This window comes from Rhagoletis zephyria, unplaced genomic scaffold (assembly GCF_001687245.7).
Source record: "Rhagoletis zephyria isolate East Lansing unplaced genomic scaffold, Rhagoletis_zephyria_1.1 Rzeph_scaffold_00022, whole genome shotgun sequence".
NCBI lineage: Eukaryota > Metazoa > Arthropoda > Insecta > Diptera > Tephritidae > Rhagoletis > Rhagoletis zephyria.
In genome coordinates this window covers 553,560-559,893 of record NW_016157106.1, presented here as the reverse complement: position 1 = coordinate 559,893, position 6,334 = coordinate 553,560, and positions in this window count along the sequence as shown.

Here is a 6,334-nt window from a genome sequence, read left to right as displayed (position 1 = left end):
CGGACAGACGGACATGGCTAAATCAACTCAGCTCGACGTTCTGATCATATAAGTATACATTTTCATGGGTCTATCTCTTTTTGTTCTGGTACTTACAAACATCGGACCAAAGTTATAATACCATTTCATGCTCATGAAAGGTATAAAAATATATAAATGGAAGTGGTAGCCTTCGATTGGTATTTCTGTTTAAAAGCAATTAAAGTCCTCTTTTATTTGGTACCAAATTCGTTTAATTTGGATAAACGGTTTGTTTACTATCCGGAATGACTTTTATTTCGAATTTAAAAAATATCTGACCAAGTTTAACTGTTGGAAAAAATAACTGCTATTTACGGTCCCTGAAAGAAAGTAATTATGCCTGAATAGAAATATCAGAAATCCGCAATCCTTCTTGTAGTAGTGCTGGAAATATACCAAAAGCACCCGCAATTTTTAAAGCTTTAAAAACATGATCGCCTACCGTTTCTTGTTCCTGACTAAAATGGAGCCATATGGAGAGTTTTTGTGCAGAGGACTCTCTCTTAGAGCGAATGATAAGTTTATGGTACACAGTGAGCGCAGGGTAGTCCTTAAAATTCCAACATCATGGGGCACTCCTTTATTTTGTTCTACCTACAAAAAAAAATCCTCCTACAAAAATTTATAAATTTTGAACCAACTTATAGGGATCGAGAAAAATTTATCTTTTTTTTAAGTCGCAAATATTCCAAAAAAATTAACTTTTACCAGCTATAGCTCAGCGAGTTTATGAATTTATATGCATGAATTCCAATACGCGGAGTTATAGCTGGTCAAAGTCAATATTTTTCCGAATTTTTTTTCCATTTAAAAAAAATAATAGTTTTCAAAATCCTACAATTTTGTTGAACTTTTGAAATTTTTGTGGATTAAATTTTTTTTACGTAAAACAAAATAAAGCGGTGCAAAATACAAATTTTAGTCGTTGACCACTCTTTTAAACTCGACCGATTGACGCCTGCCCTTTGGCCCTGCTGAAAAGCTTCCTGACAAGTTTGTGCTGCGCATACAATTTCCTGTTTCATCAAATTTGAACCGGTTGCAATTCATTTTATTTTACCTCTAGCTCCGATAGCTAAAAACTCAGTGCTCTTGTGACGAAATAAAACAAATTAATTCATTTATATTTGTTTTCAATTACACATTTATTACAACGCAATAAGCCTTATAAATATTTTTAATATATGTTGCACATACATATGTAAATATTTAGATTTTTCTCTTAAATAAATTTTTAAATTTTTCAATGTAACTGTCATACCCGATAAATTCAATTTTTTCGCCAATTATTGTATTCTAGAAATATAGGTATGTATGTATGTATGTATTCATCAAACGCAGATACAACTAATTTTATTGGTTTTTGTCCATCTTTTCTTCTTTTTGATTATTTTTTGCAACTTATAAAAGTGGTTGTTGAGCATTTTTGTACAGATTTATTGTTTTTGTAGTTATAAGTACCTACGCACATTTCACAAACCCCTTGTCTTAATACTAATTTCTTCAAAAGTAAGTCTTCAAAAACCAATTCATCTTAATCAAAGCCAACTTTTTCAATATTCTTACAAGAAGTTCTTACAAAACAATCTACTAAACTACTCGAGCAAATTATTAAATTCCTTACTCATTTTGCATTCTACAAGAAATATTCTGCTAGCATTCTTAGTATCAATTAACTCAAAAGCAAGCAGGAATATTCAAAGTCACTCCAGGCTTTTGTTTGGCATTTTTCTGAGCTCTCAATTAATACTCGTATCTGCAAAGATTTATAAAGCAAAATTTCTTTTTATATGAAAGTTCGTTACAAGTACACATCGAAATAGATTTTTGTATACTTTGCTGTTGGTTGTATGTATTTTTTCATTTATTGTTCTGTAATTCTTTTGGTAAGTATGCAGACTTTTCCTAATATCTTTTTTCGTTATTTGGTTGTGGTTCGAGTCTAAGTATTTTATTTTTCCTAGGATCCTTTCAGCTTGATACAAAAATGTTCATGATGTAAATTAGGGTGGTCCTAAAAACATCAACATCATTGGGTCCCCTATATTTTGTTGGACGTACACGACATCCGCGAAAGTTTCAAACAAAAAAATTTGGGTTTGAAGAAAACTACATTTTCTGAAATTGCAAAAAATCTACAAAATTTTTATTGTAACCAAGCTATAAATCAGTGAGTTTATTAATTTATATGGATAAGTTTCAATAATAAGTGAAATTTATCAGATTTAAGGTATGTAAACATTTTGTAAACTGTTTGCGATTAAAAATTTTTTTTAAGCTTTAAAATTTCGTGGATGTCTTTATTTTCTACGTAGAACAAAATGAAGGGGGAGCTATACAAAATTTAGATGTTGTTATTTTAAAGGCCACCCTAATGTAGGTACATGTCCTTTATTATACAACTAGATTATATGTATATTTATGTTTGCGTATGTATGGATTTAGGAAAAAAAATATGGGTCTCTATAATAGCCCTGTTCCACACGAGCCCTCTGGGACCTAAAACAGCCCAGATAGCATTCCTTACGCTAGAAAAATGGTAATAGAGAGCCAATACTTTCCACTTTTGGATCGTAAATGTCTTATTCTTCGGTATAATTGATCTACTTTCGTAACATCACAAATAACAAAACTCAGCTGATTTCTCAATTCCGGGCACTAAATCAAGCTTTCTGCGTTCCACACGCTCTGGGAACTTTTGGCACATTCTGAAATTTATGTGAGAGTAATTTTTCTTACTCTTTAATTGCCGGACCCAGCCCGGCAAGCGTATGGAACAGAGGTATGTTATAGCACATTTTCAAAAACTAGTGTTTTTGTTTTTAATTCAGCAACAATGCGTGAAAGCCAACCAAATTCTCTACAGGCCTTTAAAAATGTTTAAAAATCAAGGATGGTAAAGGTGATGGTTTTTTAATAGTAAAAATCGGAATTTAACCGTTTCAAACGAATTTCTATTCATATAATCAAATTCAACGATTTTTTTTTTTTGATTTTTATGTTTTCCATCAAAAATAATTGTTAAATTTCGATGTTTATTTTTTTCGCTCAAATTTAATCGTTATTTTGTGAATTTTTTGTTTTCGAATACACCATAAATGCTATTTTCAGATTCATTTTTTTACGAACACAAAAGATTTAAAACGGTCATAAAAATGCACTCTCCAATATAACTGTTAAAAATTATCGAAAAATATAGAAATCACAAAATAATGATCTAAAGATAAAAATACTGTTATTTGATGGTTATTTTCGGTCATTGTTAAATTGACATTGCTGAAAGTTATTGAAACCTTTATTTTGTCAACTATGAGCCGGGCCAAATTTTCTTTTTTTCTTTTATTTTCACCTGTCAAACTAAAGGTGTTTTCGTTTCTACCAAAGAATGTTGCCTTTTGATTGCCCCTTTCTCTGTTAGCCCAACAAGGACTAGTGGGCAAAAACATGCCCTTTTAGAGGGTTGAGTGTAATATCAAACACATTTTGCACTGTAGAACATTTTTTGGAAGAAACGAAATCACCGTAAATCTTTTTTGAAGCTTGTGGGTCGCTGAGTTCGTAATTGAAGTCGAAATTAAATGTTTGCTTTTGTGGACTGTTTAAGGTACATTTGTGGTACCTATTTATTTATTTACTTTTTTCGTTTTTCTTTTTATATTTATGTTTTTTTTATAAGCTAATACTAAAACGTACTGTACTTTTAAATAAATATTGATTTTTTTTTTTTTCAAAAGTACATTCATTTACACAACTGTGCGTTTGTTCCAAAAACATTTAAATGCAAATACATACATCTTTACTAAGTAATACATATTATGATTATATTTTATCTTTATATGTGTGTACATATTTATAAAAATTCTTTTATGCCTCATTGCGTTCAATAAATTTTAGCATTTGGATTCTTTTTTCTTCGATTTCATTTTACACTTCAAAAATGCTTCTCTAAAAATACTTTAAGCTCTGCTAATAAACATATTTACTTTATTTAACATGTATGCAAACTACATAGATATATATTTGGTACATACATTAAGGCGGGTCGATTTTTTTTTTTACTATGCGCGTATAACATAAGAAGATTCTACGTATGCCTCTAATCAAATTTGCTGAAGAAACCATGGGTGTAAAATCAATTTGGAGTTTGCCAAACTGCGGAAATAGGTTTCGAAATTAGCAAAAATTTAATTGCTTTTCTCAATCTGGCAAACTATAAATAGATTTTAGACCTATGATTTCTTCTGCAAATTTGTTTATAGAATTATTCTGTGCTATACGTGCACACTCGAAAAAATCTCCCATACAAATTGACCCGTCCTAACATACATACATATATTGCATCAAATTTTTACGAGTATAATGTATTTTTTCCTTAAATTATAACAAAAATCAAACTATGCAGAGATTTATAAATTATTCAGGTATTTGGTGTGCTCGTGTAGCACACAGTTTGGCTTTTGCATCTCTGAGTTTTTACATAAATGGTTGTGGTACCAGTTGTGAGAGATCTCCTTGACTTTTTTCCAGCTTATTTTGTCCAAGCCGTTTTCGAGATACCGAATTTTGGAAAAAAGCATTGCTTTTTTACAATGTCCATAACTTTGCGAAAACAGGGCCTATTGGGGCATTTTTTTTAACCATTAATTTTCTAAGCACTTTTGGAACATAAAATCGAAAAAAGTTTCAAACCCGTATTTCTATACAATTTTTAATAATAAATAAAATTTCTTTGCGATTTTCAAATTTTTAATATAAAATTTTGATTAACAATTAAAAAATTTTTTAAAAATAGGGGTTTGAAATTGTTTCCGATTTTACATTCCAAAAGTCTATTAAAAATTAAAATTAAAAAAAAATGGTTGCAGGCGACCCTTTTCTCTCAAAGTTATGGGCATTTAAAGAATGGAAGGTTTTTTCTTTCCAAAATCAGTATATCGAAAACGGTTGGACCAAACAAATTGGAAAAATCAGAGTAATCAACTGGTAGCATAACAAATGTTGATCAAAATTTGGAGACACAAAAGCCAATTAAAAATGCAAAACGGCATTTAAAAAATGGATGGTTTTTCTCTGGCTGCGCCAAATCAGATTAATCAAAAAGTAAAAAATATTGCATTGCATGAGTTAAAAAAGAGAATCATTGAATTAGGTAGAGAATTTCTCCGTTTTTCTTTTTGTAATTTTGATTAGATGAAGTGAAAATTCTTGGCATTGAGTTGGACAAATTTTGTCAGTTTTCCATAATTTTAAAGATTCGATAAAAATAGATCCCACTGTTATCCCATTATAGAAATAGGCTATAAAAAATTTTCCAGAAAAGCGATCAGTACGTATTTTTTTGGAAATCCACACTTTATCTAAAAAAAATTTAAATTCTATGAAAATTTTAGAGAAATAAGGTTATGAAAATTTTCTCAAATTTATATTGCGAGAGTATTTTGAAAACAAATTATTTAATAAAATTTGAAATCTTTGCAAAGTTGTGGGCTTTTAAAAACCAAGAAGATTTTTTTTCAATCGATATCTCGAAAAGGGATGGACAAAAAAATTTGGCAAGCTTCTCTCAATTGGTGGTATAACATAAAATAGTATGAAAAAAACATCGGAGATGCAAAAGCCAAATGGTAACCGAAATTGACTGCAACTCCCCAAATGTTTTTATTGTGGTTTTATTCGCATGTATACTTATTAGCTAAGAGTATCTAAGTATACACAACATTACATTTATAATCCATACAAAACCTACCAGCTACTTACACATATAAAACTACTAATATATATATATATATGCACATACATACATATGCAGATAAACATCTGCATAACATCTAAAATATCTACGAATGCTAGCGCAAAATCTATAACTACACTTACAACTACATATAACCAAGTTAAACTGTTTCGACTTTAAAACAAATCTATAACTATTTAACAAATTTAATATTTAAATTAGCCCAAAGGCGATATATTACCGCACTGTTGACAAACTTAAATTACATCTCCCGATTAACCCAACCATAGCCTGCTTTTTGGCAATATAACAAATTAGTAAATAGTACTTCATACACATACAAATACGAAATTAATATCACTTTTGCGAAAAAATATTTTGCACGTCTGGGATTTTTCGTTTCTTACTTTTAATTATTTTCCGTTTTGGCGTCTTTTATTGTTATTGTTGTTGTTGTTGTGTGGTTTGTTTCAAACTAATATGTGTTACCTAGTATGTCTGAGTATGCTGCTGAAACTTTTAGTAACTCCATCATCCATTGTTGCATGTGTGTACACATTTTAATATCCCCCCCCCCCCCCC